The sequence below is a fragment of the Rhinopithecus bieti genome, unplaced genomic scaffold (genome assembly GCF_001698545.2).
Source record: "Rhinopithecus bieti isolate Rb0 unplaced genomic scaffold, ASM169854v2 scaffold_6792, whole genome shotgun sequence".
Classification (NCBI taxonomy): domain Eukaryota; kingdom Metazoa; phylum Chordata; class Mammalia; order Primates; family Cercopithecidae; genus Rhinopithecus; species Rhinopithecus bieti.
Genome location: NW_016805361.1, coordinates 1,142,919 through 1,159,313, shown reverse-complemented (window position 1 = coordinate 1,159,313; position 16,395 = coordinate 1,142,919). Strand labels below are relative to the sequence as shown.

Genomic DNA, 16,395 nt, shown 5'->3' with positions numbered 1-16,395 from the left:
ATAAGGGGGTAATATTACTGTATTGCATTTTGGCATGTTAACTTAAGATTTCTTTCTCTTGTTTCTACTACTCACCTTTCTTATTCCTTTCTCCTAGCTTTCTGTTTGAGCTGCCTTCAGGGTGAGGGATTATTCAGAGTAAGAAAAGGGTAAAATCGTTAGCATTTGAACTTCTAGGGAGACGTTTGTACATCATCAAAAGCCATCATTCTGGCATAAACAAGAGGTTAGTCTGAATAGTTAGGTAGATCGTTGTGCCTTTGGGAATAAAGATAAATCAGTTGACCTAAAGTGGGAGTGAAACTGAGAAAAGAGAAGAATAAAATTGGTTACTGTGAGTCCTTGGGAAAGGAATATGCACCTGGCTTGTCTTTGGGGTTGAAGCCCTTTGTGTTAGGGAGGCAATAGAAATGTAAAACAAGTTTAGGTTTCTTCAAAAAGAGGGATCTATACCTTCCCCAGGTTGCAATCAGGAGAAATTACAGGTCTCTCTGAGAAACGCTGGGTGTAGCATGGAGCCAGGGCATGAGTATGGCCCTAGTTGACAGAGATGTGTAATCTGATGGGTCCTATATCTCACTGTAGGGTGGGAAAGGCAGTTGGGAGTGTCTGAGGTTCCCTAGTGATGGCCAAAAAAGCTGGCTGACTTGCAGGCATCTTGCAGTGTTGGTCATGCCGGACACAGAACGCATAGACCGGGACAATAGAGGCCTTGAAAGGGTTCCAGATGACCACAGCAGATTGTATTACATGTCAGCTGAGATCCTGTGGTCTGAGCAGAACTGTGGCACTCTCCCTTGTGAAATTAAGAAAACAGCCCCTCTCTCTGAACTATCTCTAGGAGATTTCTGTTTACCCAAATGAGACAGTAAAATCCAGAAAAACAGTTTACTTTGAACTGGGAAGATCAATGTTTCTGTTATCATCAGTAAAAATGGAATTTGAGAGTTAAGTACACTTATAGAAATACTTTAGTTCATTGATTCCCAGATGCACATTTTTTTCACATCTTAACATATCTGAAATTCAGATACAGCTCAAAAATCCATGGCGTATCATAGTTTAGTTGGCAGTGATTTCTCTTTCTTAATAGTACTCAAAATAACACTGCATCTTACAAATGATGGTGTCTTAAATTCAATTAAATACAGTATAATGGAATTTGTATCTTTGCATACTTGGGATTTGTAAATCTCACTTTTTGCCAGTGAAAATGCTAGTAATTCAAGACCTGTAGCTCAGCTATTCTTGGCATTCCCTAACTCTTCTTTTATTCACAATGACACCTTTACTTTTAGTCCCACAAGCCTAGGGAATGACAGCTTAAGGCTGTGGGGGCATTTAAGATGGAAGGAGCTGGTCACAGCTGCTTGGAGCTGAATGCCACTTGGGGCTAGCGCAGCAATGGCATAGGGGTCACAGGCCTACTTGTGATCTGTCTTTAACATTTTTGCACATTGTCAAACTTTATTGAGGGACCCTCTGAGATTCATCTGCACGTGCAGTTCTTCCCCACATTGTTAATTGCCATGGAGCCTCCCCTTCACCTTCCTCCCCTATGAGGAATCCCAGGATGTTCAGACCTTTCAACAATCCCGTGAAAATCTGCCCGAAAACCAGCATCCTGTGGAGTGTGGGAGTGGAATGAAATCTTCTTAGCTTTCGCCATGCACCACTTTTAAAGACAGGGCCCTCCAAGACTAAATAATCTGACTGCGTTTTCATTCTCTAGAATGGATGGACTATTCTCTGGCATAGTCCACTGCTGTAACAATTCCATTGTAAAGTAAACACACGATTCATTTTTTTTTTCCTGGCATTTACCCCTACATGCAAGTTTTGGAACTTTGGCACCTAGTGTCATGATCTTAACATGGGCAGTGCCTGATTAACACCGGCTTGGATTCTTTTCTTAATTCTATCATTTCATTCTGGTAATGTCCCTAGAAATAATCTTTTTCAATATCACCAGAAGTAAGCTTTTCAGAAATAATCTTTCTCTAAGCATTCTGCATTCAAGGAAACAAAAGTATAGGTAATTCTCCACGAGTCCATTTTCTCAATACCCTCTGCATGAAATTTCCTTTAGGGATTAACCTCATAAATTCATTCAATATTGCAAATCTCAGCTTTCTGGTTCTGAACTTTATTTTCCTAGAGTATCCATGGTTCTTTGATCATATTTTTCTTTACTACATTATTCTCCCATTGAAGAAGCATCCCTATCCCCATGACTGAATCTACCCCATTCCTTGATGCCACCTTCTAATAGTGCAACTTCCATGGTGAAGTGTTCCTGGATCTGTTCTATGCTGTCACTTTACTTGGGCCTGGTCAGACGCTGCTTGTGTCTCAATAATCCAAGATATTGATTCTCCCAAATACAACCCCTTTATCATACCCACAACACCTCAAAGAGAATGCAGGTATATCCATTGCCAGAAAAATAAAATTATACCATTAGGTAATTATAAACACACAAGAAGCCTGAAGATGATGCAAGACATTACTTTTCCCATCAAATCAGCTTTAAATCCAGAGACTCTACCTCAGGTAGATGCCTAAGGTCCCTTTGTTTATAGGAGTATGGCACCAGGTTCTGGAAGTTCTCAGGGTTTCTCTCAGTGCCACTTTAGAAAGTTAATGTAAGAGCCTTACCACAAAGAGCTGGAAGAGGCTTTTCTTTCTTTCTTTCTTTTTTTTTTTTTGAGATGGAGTCTTGCTCTGTCACCCAGGCTGGAGTCCAATGCGTGATCTCGGCTCACTGCAACCTCTGCCTCCTGGGTTCAAGCAATTCTCCTGCCCCAGCCTCCTGAGTAGCTGGGATTACAGGCATGTGCCACAACTCCTCGCTAATTTTTGTATTTTTAGTGGAGATGGGGTTTCACCATGTTGGTCACGCTGGTCTCGAACTCCTGACCTCATGATCTGCCCATCTCAGTCTCCCAAAGAACTGGGATTACAGGCTTGAGCCACCGTGCCTGGCCAGAAGCTTTAAACCCTTCAGCGTTTCCAAAGTCAAGAATATGAAAAAAAAAAAATCTGTATTTGGAAAATGTTGGCTTTATCCTCACATAACTCAATGGGGTGTTAGGCTAGCAGTCTCAGTATCTTTACTATGTTTTACCTAAGAGCTTCCCAAATCTCCTCAACAGGACAAGAAGGATGTGTTCAGAAGAGGATGATGAGAAAAGAAAATTCCATTCTAGAAAAGCTAGTTTCATTTGCTTTATGATATAGTACTATCTCATTCCTTTCCCCGCTTCCTCAGAAAAAAAGTTTCCAAGTCTTATAAATTATCTTTCCTTTGTAATGTATACTTTTTCTTCATTGATGTCTCCAAAGTAAATGTGTTTGATTAGGTCACTGGGATTATATCATAAATTGTCCAAGCTATGGAAAATTAGCTATGGCATTTTCCTGTTACAAGGGTGCAAAAAATTTTAGTGAGTCTGAAAATAATGCTGTTTCTCCACATAGTTGAATTTTGCATAAATGTATTTTATTTTGGACCTCATAAAAGAGACTTAGCTACTGAGAAACCCAAAGTATCTTGTTCTTACAAAACTGCTTCATCTATAAAGTGTGGTCTTGTAGCATGGACTTCAAGGATAATATTACAGTAAAATTTATTTCTTATTTTTTTTAAGACAGAGTTTCACTCTGTCACCAGGCTGGAGTGCAGTGGCACAGTCTTGGCTCACTGCAACCTCTGCCTCCTGGATTCAAATGATTCTTGTGTCTCAGCCTCCCGAGTAGCTGGGATTACAGGCGTGGACCACCATGTCTAGCTTAATTTTGCATTTTTGGTAGAGGTGAGTTTTAACCATATTGACCAGGCTAGTGTCGAACTCCTGACCTCAAGTGATCTGCCGGCCTTGACTTCCCAAAGTGCTGGGATTACAGACATGAACCACCACTCCTGGACATATTACAGTAAAATTTAGAGGGTACATTAGCTGAAAGTAAACAGGATTTGTCTCCAATAAACTGGAGGAAAAAAGTTCTGGGATGTATATTGCTGGTGAGAGGGGATTGTTATAGTATTTCTACCAAATTTGGCAATGCATATTGATATCCTTAAATGTAGCCATAGCTCTTGACACAGTAATTCTTGTCTTATAAGAATTTGTCCTAAAGAAACTACTAAAAGTACACACAAAGTTTTATGTATAAGGGTGTTCCTTACTGTATTATTTATAGCAGCTAAAATCTAGAAACAACATACATGTTTGACAAGAGGTATGGTAGATTGCAAATGGTCACAAATTCTTTGCAGTGTCTCCCATGAAGAAGTGGGATCTATTTCCTCACCCCTTGAATCTCAACTGTCTAGAAACAACATACATGTTTGACAAGAGGTATGGTAGATTGCAAATGGTCACAAATTCTTTGCAGTGTCTCCCATGAAGAAGTGGGATCTATTTCCTCACCCCTTGAATCTCAACTGTCTAGAAACAACATACATGTTTGACAAGAGGTATGGTAGATTGCAAATGGTCACAAATTCTTTGCAGTGTCTCCCATGAAGAAGTGGGATCTATTTCCTCACCCCTTGAATCTCAACTGTCTAGAAACAACATACATGTTTGACAAGAGGTATGGTAGATTGCAAATGGTCACAAATTCTTTGCAGTGTCTCCCATGAAGAAGTGGGATCTATTTCCTCACCCCTTGAATCTCAACTGACCTTTTGACTTGGTTTGACCAATAGAATGAGGCAAGAATGACATGTAAATTCCAAGCACAGGCCTGAAGAGACCTTGCAGCTTCTATTCCGTCTCTCAGAACCCTGCTACCACATGAACAAGCCTGGGATAGTCTCCTTGAGGGGGTGAGAGACTTCAGGGTGAGTGAGGCCCAGCCATTTGAGCTGGCTCAGCAGGGCCCTGGCATGGGAGTAAGCCCAGCTAACACTACACGGAGCTATTGAGACATCTCAGTTGTGCTCAGCCCAAATCGTTGATCCACAGAATTGTGAGCAAATACATAATTATAATTTCAAAGCTACTAAGTCTTAGGGTAGGTTATTCTGCAGTAAAGACCAACTGATATGCAGAAGAGTATTTTAATTCAGTGTTTCCCACATTGTGTTGTATAGTCCACTAGTATCTCATAAGATATTAATAATATAAGATATATGCATTATCTAATGTACAGATATAATAATGTGTAAGAATAGATTATATAATAATAAAATCATGAAAAAGGATACCATTGGTAGTTAAATAAGCATGGGAAAACTTTAAATTTACTACTGATATAGGGGTTAAGAAGAAATTATTTAGGCAGATAGTGAGGATAAAGCAGCCCCCAAATCATTTTCTTTTCTAACAAGGAGTAGCCTGTAAAATCGAGCTGCAGACATAGACAAGAAAGTTTGAAGCTTTCATGGGTGAATGCTGGCAGTTGTGCCAATAGGAAAAAGCTAACCGGGACTAGGCACGTTCAAAATGGTGGCTCCATCTTCCCTTCTTTTTGCCGGCCACGTGTACAGTAAGGAACAGAAAACATAGTGCCGCCAAGTGGAAAGCCCATTTGCATAAGATTAGGGTCGGGTGTCCAGCCTCCCCCGCATGCTATGTAAATGTCACACCTGGTCCAACCAATCTGTGGGCCCTATGTAACTCAGACACCAACTCCTCAAGCCTGTCTATAAAATCCCGTGCGCTCTGCTGCCGGCCGGAATTCCCAATCCGGTGTCCCTCTCTCGCAAGAGAGAGAGCCCTTCTCCTTTCTCTTTTGATTATTAAATCTCTGCTCCTAAACTCACTACCTGTTTGTGTTCCTGTCCTTAATTTTCTTGGCGCGAGTTCACGAACCTCGGGTATTTACCCCAAAGATGCAGCTGCACTACTCTTTTTCAGTTTGGTCATGCACATTAACATATTAAAACTCTGAGAAATTCTTCCTAAAGCATTTATTAACAGTGTTTGTCAGATTTATTTTTAAGACTGCTCTCTTATCTTGTGTAACATCCTCTAACATCACACCAGATGGTACTGTTCCAAGGAACAGTGTATGGGAGAAGCAGTTTTTGTAAACTAGTATTATTTACATAATAAAATACGTGGCACCATTAACGATATCATTTTGCAGTGTTTTTAATAAAGGTAAATATTCTTACACTATATATAATGTGACTAAATTTTGTGAAATACGTTTTATATTATATATTATATGTATTTTATACACTGGAAACAGTTTGCAAATATATTTTGATAGTAATGTATGCTGGATAGTAGAGTTATGAGTGATTTTAATTTTCATTTTAATAATCCTATCATTTCAAAATTTTCATAATTGCTATATTCTTTTAAAAATTGTAAAAGATGGGTTTTTTAAAAGTACAAGGGACCTTATGGACAATTTCCTGGCCACTACCGCTCCCTTCATCTCTTTACTTCATAGGCCACAAACAAAGGAGTGCACATCCTCTGCAATGTACATACCCTTAGCATTCCATGAACTATTCCTTTTAATGAGGCTCACATGCCAACAACACTTCTTATTTTCTTCTTCTTCTTTAATAATGCTAAAGTAGATAGTAATGCTAGTTAATTGGTCAGCCAAACATTGTGTGTGGGAAGTTTGAAGAAATTGCAAATCGTACCCTGTAGAAAATATAGTGGGCATCGAAATATTTTTACATAATTTGCTCTATAATATTTAGTAATTGCAATCTCAGAGTACTAAGTATATTGCACCTGTAATAGGATTTACTTTCTTTCAGCTCAGTTAATTATTTTGTTTTGTAGTTTGTTTAATCCCTGATTAATAAATTTCAAAATGCTAGATAAGCCACTGTAAAATAATGTCTGATTAACTGTGCTTGTAAAATATCAGGATGAGGGACTCCATGCACCTTCAAATCTGTGTTTCACAATGTTCACCCTTTTATTATTGTCTTCTCACATACTATATATTCAATAAGCTATTACTGAACAAAGTGTAATGTCTAAACTAATACTCTACACTATAAAATAGTATTACATATTATGCTATAATGCTGGAATTTTATGCCCCATAAAATTGTTTTAGGAAATGATTTTGGGTCCAGGCTTCAGGCCCTTTTCTTTAAGCACATCTCATTTTAAAAGCAGTTTAGTTGGCATTTATTTTTCTTAAAGATCAAATACCATGAAACATGATAGAATATTGATCACCTCCATTTACTATCAGAATCCATTATCTCTGTTGTGACAGAGAACTGTTAACATTGCACGGTTTGGTAGCTCACCAAGATTCGTAGAAAGATTTTAGCAGAGGCCTCGTGCAGTGCACAGGATGGCATCCAGGGCACTTACAGGGAACTTCTTGGAGTCCTCTCTGAACCCCAGTTCTAGCTCAGATAGAGTATGACTTTGTCAAAACTTTTATTCATTCCTAAATACAAACAATTTTGATGGCTATACAAATTCCTCAACCTTTATTCTGCATACATGTCTATTGAATTTTACATTCATGGTCCAATTAAAAAATAATTGGAGAGCAAGTAAAACCATTCCTAAAACAGTTGAGAGGAAGTAAAAACAACAAATAAAAGAATAAAAAAAATTAAATCACACAGATCACATACTGGTATAATATTTATACAAATTTTGTCCCAAACAGGACCTCAAAAGATGGCATAGAACAGGAAAATGGTTACTCTCTTTCTTAGAAAATTCTAAAGGATATCTTATCTTTTCTAGATACCTACTCAACAAATAACATAAATTTAGACCAGAAAATATTTCTACATACCCTATTGAAGAAAAATCACGAATGCACATTATAATGTTACTTGTTTCTTAGAAATTAAAGAGATGTTGAACTTTATTAAAATTAAAACTTTTGTAATTCAAAGGAGTTTATTAACAAGGTGAAAAGAGAACTTACAAAATTGGAGGAAATATTTGCAAATCATATATCTGTTAAGGTACTGGTATGTGGAATATATAAAGAATTTCACAACTCAATTTTAAAAGGACAAGCAACCCAATTACAAAATGGGCAAAGGATCTGAATGGACATTTTTCCAAAAAGATATACAAATTGCCAATAAACACATGAAAAGATGCTCAATGTTATTAGTCACCAAATAAATTAAAATCAAAACAACATGTACACTACAATGGCTGTAATCAAAAAGACATAATAACAAGTGATGGCAAGGATGTAGAGAAATTGGAACCTTCATACACCACTGGCGAGAATGTAAAATGGTATAGGCACTTTGGAAAACAGTCTGGCAGCTCTTCACAAGAATAAAAACAGAGTTATTATAAGACCCAGTAATTCTTCCCTTAGGTATATACTCAAAGAAATAAAAATAAGTCTACAAAGAAAACCTGTATACACAATTGTTTATAGCAGCATTATTCATAATGGCCCAGAAATGGAAGCTGTCCTTCAGCTGATGAATGGATAAATAGAATTAATATCTCTATACAATGGAATATTATTTAGCCATAAAAGGGAATGAAGTATTGATAAATGCTACATTGTGGATGAACCTTGAAAACATTATGCTAAGTGAAAAAGCCATTCTTTAAATACTGGCTTGATAGCATCCCATTCATATGAAATGACTAAAATAAACAAATCTATTGAGTTAGAAAGTAGATTAGTGGTTGCCTAGGGCTAGGGATCTTCAAGGGAAACAGAGAGTGGCTGCTAATATATATGGAGATTTTTGGGGGGTGTGATGAAATGTTTTAAGACTGATTGTGGTGTGCCTACTTCTGTGAATTATACTAAAACCATTGAATTACACATTTTTTTTTTTTTTTTTTTTTGTCAGAGTCTCACTCTGTCACCCAGGCTGGAGTGCAGTGGCGTGATCTCGGCTCACTGCAACCTCTGCTTCCCAGGTTCAAGCGATTCTCTGCCTAAGCCTCCCAAGTAGCTGGGATTACAGGTACGTGCCTCCATGCCAGGCTTATTTTTGTATTTTTAGTAGAGACGGAGTTTCACCATGTTGGCCAGGCTGGTCTTGAAATCCTGGCCTCAAGTGATCCATCCACCTTGGATTCCCAAAGTGCTGGGATTACAGGTGTGAGCCATCGTGCCCGGCCACATTATGCACTTTTAATAAGTAAATTGCATGGTATGTGAATTATATCACAAGAAAATTATAAAATTATATCTCTATTAAAAATGAAAGCAAATACTTTTGGTTCTGCTGAAAAGGAGGATTTCTAGTTGCACCAAAAATTGATAGTTCCAATATTCCTCTCTTGTTCTTACGACTAAATGTACTCTAGACATAATTCAAAAAGTATAGGAATACTCTGAAGAGTGGAAATAAGAAGGTGAGCATCTGAGGACCTCAGGACTTTAGGAATGACATGGCAGTGATATAGCTGGGTTTACTTATTGCCTCCCATACATCGCAGACAGCATCACGGAAGCCTCCAATCTGGAACTGGCAAGAGACAAAATTGGCTCCAAAAACAGCTTTTCCCTTCAGGTAAGGGATTAAAAATAGTGGTCTAGCAGCAGAAAACCAGTTTGACAATACCCACCCTACTCCAGCCAAACATCAGTGGAAAAACCATCCTGTGCCTTCCACGGTTTCAGTTTTGCCATATCGGGAGTTGATTTTCCACCACCCCTCCTGCCCCTCCGACCTGAAGAAGGCAGCAATTCTGATTCCCCCACTGTGCGGTGTTAGTGGGACCCAGCTGGGAGCTGTTTTTCCATCTTCTGCCCAGCAGAAGCAGTCAGCAGTTATCTGATTCCCCTTGATGGATTATTGGCAGAATGAAGGAGGGCAACTGATCTTCTATCCCCCACCAGGGAGAAGCAGGCAGCCCTCTGATTCTCCTGCTGGGGTAGTATTAGTGAGGCTGTGGGAAGTGGATCTTGTATTTTCACCTGGTAGAAGCACATGATGCTAAGATTCCCCTTGTCAGGGTAGTGTCAACAGGGTCCAGTGGCATGCTGAACATATACTCACACTCAGCAGTGACAAGACTTAAGGCAGTGTAAGGCAAGGCTAGTTGACAGCACTGGGTTTTAACACCTGCCATCCCATGTAAGCAGAACCCAGTGGGGAACTGATCCTACATCCTCACCTAGTATTATGAGGTGGAAGGAGGTGGAGGCAAGTAAGGTTAATTGGCACCTTGATTTTCCATCATCTCCCTTGATTCAGTGGAGAGCTGTTTCTGACTCCATAATATAGGCACAAAGAGGTGTGAGTCAGTCGTCTATGCTAGTGGCAGTGGAACTCAGATTAGATCTTAAAAATCCACTCAGAGCCAACAAAACAGTACAAGTCAGCCGTACACATTTGCTGTCAGGGCCCAGAGAGAAGCTGATCATACACACCTACCCATCCATTATGTTATACCTAAAAAGAGGGACTGCCTGCTGAAAAATGATTCAATAGCATCCAGAGTGTCACAACATAATATACAGAATGTCGAGTATTATAGAAAATTGTTATAATACCCAGAACTAGAAAAATAACAACATGAATGAAAGAAAAATCTATAGACACCAACACTGAGATTAATCAGATACTAAAATCATCCAGCAAGGATTTTAAATGGTTCATAATAAAATTATTTCAAAAACCAGTTATTAATTTTTAAAACAAATGAAAAAATCTCACCATAGAAATAGAAATTATATGAAAGAACTAAACAAATTTTAGAACTGACAAATATAAGAACTAGCATAAAAGCTCTCTTGATAGCCACAGTAATACAGTGGAGATGAAAAGGATAGAATCAGTAAAATACAGATCAATAGAAATTACTCAATCTAAAAAACAGAAAGAAAACAGAATAGCAACTCACTCGTGCAACCTCTGCAAAGCCCCCAGAATTTCAGAAACTAGTGGGACAATAACAATAAAGCAAGCATTCATTCTAATCAGATTTCCAGAAGGAGATGAGAGAGTGAACCTGAAAAATTTATTGAAGAAATAAAGGCTGAAAATTCCCCAAATTTAGCAAAAGACTTAAATCTATGAAAAAAGAAGCTAAGAAAATACCAAATTAGATAAATCCCAAGAAATCTATGCCAAGCTACAACATATTTGTACTTCTGAAAGCTGAAGACAAAAGAAAAAAATGTCTTGAAAACAGCCTGAGACAAGCAACATACTACTTATATGAGAGTATCGATTTGAATGACAGCAGATTTTTCATTTGATACCATGGAGGCCAGAAGTAAGTAGCATAATTTTTTTCAAGTATTAAAAGAAAATAAATACCATCCATGAATCTCATATTCAGGAAAAATATTATCAGAAATGGAGAAGCAAAGACATTCTCAGATGAAGGCAACCTAAGAAAATTTGTTGCCAGAAAATCTAACTTTAAAAATGACTAAAGAAAGTTCTTTAACTAGGAAGAAGATGGTAACAGAGTAAGATTTGAAGGTTTCAAAAGGAAAGAAGAGTATCAGAATGTGTAAAAATAGAGATGAATATAATGCAGTGATCCCCAACCTTTTTGACACCAGGGACCGGTTTCATGGAAGACAAATTTTCCATAGACCGGGTTAGTGGGGGATGGTTTCAGGATGAAGCTGTTCCCCCTCAGCTCATCAGGTATTTGATTCTCATAAGGAGTGCACAGCCTACATCCCTTGCATGTGCAGTTCACAGTAGAGTTCATGCTCCTGTGAGAATCTAATGCTGCCGCTGATTTGACACGAGGCAGAGCTCAGGTGGTGAAGCTCTCTCCTCTGCCACTCACCTCCTGCGGTGAGGCCTGTTTCCTAATTGGTGATGGAACTGGTACTGGTCTGTGGCCTAGGGGTTGGGGGCCTCTGATATAATGGGCCATCCTACTTCTCATAAGTTTTTAAAATTATATTTGATGGTTGAAGAAAAGTTATAAGAGCAACTGATCTGGTGCTCAATATATGTAGAGAGAACTACTTAAGACAATCATACTTGAAAATGGAGGAGAAAAGGACCTAAATAGACGTTTTCTACACTTCACTTGAAATGGTAAAATGTTGTGAAAATGTATGTATGTGTATTTTAATACCTAGAGCAACTACTAAGAAAGCTCTACAAAGTGATATTCTCAAAAACTACAAATAAATCAGGATGAAATCTTAAAACATATTCAAATAATTCACTGGAGGGTAAGACAAGGTAAACAGAGGAAACAAGCAGAAAACAAATAATATAATGGTAGAATGTAAGCCCTAACATGTTCATAATGACAGCTATTGACTGAGTTTGTGTCCCCTCCACATTCACATGGTAAAGCTTTAATGTTATGGTATTTGGAGGTGAAGATGTTGGGAGATGATGAGGTCATGAGTCTAGAGCCCTCTGATGGGATTAATGCCCTCATAAGAAGAGGAAGGGAGCTAGTTCTTTCTCTCTTTCTGTCATGTGAAAATACAAAATAAATTGGGGACTTCAAGACTTTACTCAGCAATTGATAGAAATTCTACACAGAAACACAGCAAGGATATAGAATTGTCCAATAAAATCAACCAAAAGGATTTATTTCACTTATATAGAATACATCATGCAATAACAGCACAATGAACATTGTTTTTTCAAATGCTCTTGGAACATTTACTAAGATAGACCCTATACTATGCCATAAAACAAAACTTCACATATTTAAAAGAAATGAAATTGTACAGTTTATTCTCTGGTTACAGTAAAAACAAACAAGAAATCAGTAACAGATAACAGGAAAGTCTCTATACATGAATAAATTAAATAGCAGAATTCTAAATAATCCATGAATCAAAGAGAAAATTGCAAAGTAAATAGAAAAATAGATAAAATTGAATGAAAGTAAAATAAAATCTATCAAAATATGTGGGATGTAACTAAGGCAGTGCTGATGAAAAAAATTATAGTTCTAAATGCTTACATTAGAAAAAAGGAAGGTCTGAAATGAATAATCTAAGTTGATAAATCTGAAAATTAGAAAAAGAGAGCAAAATAAACCCAAAGCAAACAGAAAGATGAAATAACAGAAGAAATCAGTGAAATAAAAAATAGAAAAACCATAGAGAAAATCAATGAAGATATTGCTAAATAACAAGAAAGACTCCAATAAAGTCAATAATTTCTAGCAAGACTGACAAAAATCATCCATATCAGGAATGAATAGGTGATATGATGACAGGTCATGCAGACACTAAAAGGATAACACAAATACTATGAAAAATGTAATACTCACAAATTTGACAACATGGAAGAAATGGATGAAAAAATCCAGTCTGTCAAAAAATCTCAAAAACACAAACTATCAAACTTCAACTAAGATGAAATAAACAACCTAAATGATACTATCACCATCAAAGAAATTAAATTTGTAACTAAGAACTCCTAAAAATAAAATTAACCAAAAATAGTTTCACTGGTGAATTCTATCTGGCTTTTAAAAATTAACACTTATTTGGCCAGGTGTGGTGTCTCACATCTGTAATCCCAGCACTTTGGGAGGCTGAGGGGAGTGGATCATGAGGTCAGGAGTTCAAGACCAGCCTGGCCAAGATGGTGAAACTCGATGTCTACTAAAACTACAAAAATTAGCTGGGCGCAGTGGTGAGTGCCTGTAGTCTCAGCTACTCGGGAGGCTTAGGCAGGAGAATTACTTGAACCTGGGTGGCAGAGGTTGCAGTAAGCCAAAATCGTGCCACTGCACTCCAACCTGGGTGACAGAGTGAGATTCCATCTCAAAAAACAAACAAACAAACAAAAACCCACTAATGTTTTACACAATTTATTTCAGAAAATGAAATGAGAGAAAAATCTTCTCACTCATTTTATGAGGCTACTATTACCTGAATATTAAAAGCAGATAAAGACAGTATCAACCCCACCCTTCAAAAAAAAAAAAAAAAAAAAAACTAAAACCAAATATCTTCCATGAACTGAGACACAAAATCCTCAACAAAATATTAGCAAATTAAATCATGTGTAGGAGTAATGTCATTAAGGTCATCAAATGTTGCAGAGTGGGAAGTCCTAGACTCTCTTTTCCTTCACAAACACATCAATTCAACAACAATTCATGGACAAATTCCCTGTATAGGCAATCTGGAAAGTAATTGAAAGTCTCCTGCACCCTTGTCAAATGTGAAACTATGCTCACTAAAGCTGATAGGGAAATTTGGGACACCCTCTTATTGTAATCCTTACCCCAGGCACAACACCATATGATTAGAAAGAGACTGCCAAACCCTCAGCTTTTCCATGGAGAAAGAATTGGTTCATGCATCTAGCACATTCACTTTTCTGCAGAGGACTAGCTTGTCTTGCCAGCCACATGGGGGGCGAATAGAGATGGCTGTTTGACCTTATAGATTCTGCCATTCCTCTTTTCCCATCAGCATGGAGAGACCAGATGAAAAATCTCAGCTCTCAATTTCCTCCTGGGGAGAGAAAGAGTCGATCCTTGTGTCCAACGTTCTAATTCTCTGGGACTGCCCCAGAGAACTGGTATCTGCTTTGCCAGTCTTAGACCTCTAATGGGTGTTGTGCAGTGTAACTGCCTGGGGGAGAACAGAGACAGAGGCTTGGGCTGGTAGATGCCATAGTGCCTTCCCATGACTCAGCATGGAGTGAGCAGACAAAAACCACAGTTATCTGCCTCTCTCTGGGGAGGAAAATAATTGATCTCAGTGAATGATGACACAACTTTTCCAGGGGCTTCCAAAAGGATTGGCTCCTGACTTACCTGACTTAGAGTGTTAAAGGGACCTGAAGTAGTCTAGCCAAGCAGGGGGAAGTTAGAGGAGAAGTGGAGATTTGTGCTGTCAGTCACCATAGACCTACTTCCTGGCTTAGCACATAGCAAGTGGTCAAAAATCCCCAGGATATAGCTTCTCCCTGGGGAGGAAAAGAGGCAGAGCATCCAATGATCCAACTTTTCTGGGGGCTGCCAAAGGAACTAGCATTAGTCTCACTTGGCCTGGTGCACTGTGAGGACCCAGAATACCCTGGACACCTGGGGTGTTAGGAGAACAATGAAGAGAACTGGACCAGCATAAAGGATTGAGAGGCTCCCAGAATCTCTGATTGGTGGGAGTCTTGTTCTCTATGAGGCCAATCTGTACAGTTTAGAAGAAAAGGTTACTTTGCCTAAGGTACAGACACCAACACAGAGTGTCAAAGAAACTAAAAAGTCAGGCAAAGATGTATCCAACAAAGGAACATGATATAACTCCAGAAACAGAACCTAACAAAACAAAGGTATATGATTTACTTGTCAGAAAATTCAAAATAACTGTCATAAAGGTGCTCATGGAGATCAAGAGAACAACACATGACAAAGTAAGCATTTCAACAAAGAGATAAGAAATATAAAAAAAACCAACAAGAAATCATAGAGTTGAATAACATAGTAACTGAACTAAAAAATTCACTATGAGTGTTCAACAGCAGATTATATGAAGCAAGAGAATCAGGGAACTCAAAAAACAGGTCACTGTAAATTCAAAGGAGCAAAACCAAAAGAAATGAAAATTGTGAGGAAAACTTAAGGGAACATGGACCACCATCAAGTGGACCAATATATATATTATGGAAGTATCAGAAGGAGAAGAGATAAAGGACCAGAAAGCTTATGCAAAAAAAAAAAAAAAAAAAAAATGTCTAAAGTTCTACAGATAAGTTTCCAAATCTGAGGAAAACAGACCTCCAGATCCAAGAATCCTAAAGGACACTAAATAAGATAAATCTATACCAGGACACATAATCAAATTGTTAAAGTCAGACAAAGACAGAATTTTGAAAGCAAAAAGAAAAAAGTTACTTGTTATGTACAAAAGAACCTTTATAAAACTATCAGTGGATTTTCCAGCAGAAACCTTGTAGTCTAGAAGTAGGAAGGATGATATATTCAAAGTACTGAAAGAACAAACTGCCAACCAAGAATACTGTATCCTACAAAACTGTCTTAAAAAATAAAGGAGAGTTAAATACTTTCCCAGGGAAAGAAAAGCAGAGGGAGTTTATCATTATTAAAACTGCTTTACAAGAAATGCTACAGAAAGTTTTTAAAGTTGAGAGACAAAAGCACTAAATGGCAACACAATAGCATAAATATAAAAATTGTGGTAAAGGAGGGAGGTGGAGCAAGATGGCCGAATAGGAACAGCTCCAGTCTCCAACTCCCAGCGCGAGCGACACAGAAGACCAGTGATTTCTGCATTTTCAACTGAGGTACTGGGGTCATCTCACTAGGGAGTGCCGGACAATCAGTGCTGGTCAGCTGCTGCAGCCCGACCAGCGAGAGCTGAAGCAGGGCGAGGCATCGCCTCACCTGGGAAGTGCAAGGGGGAAGGGAATCCCTTTTCCTAGCCAGGGGAACTGAGACACACAACACCTGGAAAATCGGGTAACTCCCACCCCAATACTGCACTTTAAGCAAATGGGCACACCAGGAGATTATATCCCACACCTGGCCGGGA

General features: G+C 38.3%; 1 long non-coding RNA gene across 4 annotated transcripts in view; it reads left to right on the top strand.

The window, feature by feature from the left end:
- The window catches only part of LOC108529740 (uncharacterized), a 148,937-nt gene that overhangs the window by 37,196 nt on the left and 95,346 nt on the right, over positions 1-16,395 (top strand). The window contains exon 5 of one of the 4 annotated variants that reach the window (XR_001885660.1): positions 8,786-8,827. The exons of the other annotated variants lie outside the window; for them this stretch is intronic. This is a non-coding gene — a long non-coding RNA (uncharacterized LOC108529740). Of the gene's footprint in view, positions 1-8,785; positions 8,828-16,395 lie in introns of those variants that run through there. 4 annotated transcript variants of the gene reach the window in all.